The following is a 558-nucleotide window of genomic DNA, read 5'->3' on the forward strand; positions in this document are numbered from 1 at the left end:
AAAATCAAACAAACATAGTGTTATATCAGCCAACCTAAAGGTTCCTCTTTCAGGTCAGTAATGAAAAATGTCCCAGTAATAACATTTCTTTATAAAAGAAACCTTTTATAAATCAGTCGTTTTATTGTAATCAAACTTCTAGATTCCATTCTTTCTCATCAGGTTCTGGTAAAATGGGAGCAGTTTCTATGATCAACGGGACTCTCCTAGCTTAGTCTATTTTCTAGCCAGCTTTCTCTCTCTCCTGTTCTCCACAGCAGATTTTCAAACACCCCCCATTCCCCTTAAACCTCCCAGGTTCCCATCACTCCCGGCAAAGAGCCAGCCGGCTACTTTATGGAGATAGGAGAGACAGTCAGTTCCTGCTGCCGTCCAGGTGCATCTGAGCAAGTTTTTCTCTCTTTCTATCTCATTCCAGCTGAAGAAGTATCACTCCTTTGATTAGGGCCAACCTTTAAATCTGTTGATTGAATCAGCATGGTAGTGGCCTGTGTCTATAATCCCAGCTACTCAGGAGACTAAGGTGGGAGGATCACTTGAGCCCAGGAGTTTGAGACT

The 558-nt window shown here is 42.5% G+C and overlaps 1 protein-coding gene across 1 annotated transcript in view; it reads left to right on the forward strand.

The window, feature by feature from the left end:
• Positions 1 to 558, forward strand: part of EXTL3 (exostosin-like glycosyltransferase 3) — a 190584-nt gene that overhangs the window by 27022 nt on the left and 163004 nt on the right. Inside the window, exon 2 of the mRNA XM_011983900.1 lies at positions 261 to 386. The gene's annotated coding sequence lies outside the window, so the exon portion shown is untranslated. The remainder of the gene's footprint in view (positions 1 to 260; positions 387 to 558) is intronic.

The sequence above is a fragment of the Mandrillus leucophaeus genome, unplaced genomic scaffold, assembly GCF_000951045.1.
Source record: "Mandrillus leucophaeus isolate KB7577 unplaced genomic scaffold, Mleu.le_1.0 Scaffold256, whole genome shotgun sequence".
NCBI lineage: Eukaryota > Metazoa > Chordata > Mammalia > Primates > Cercopithecidae > Mandrillus > Mandrillus leucophaeus.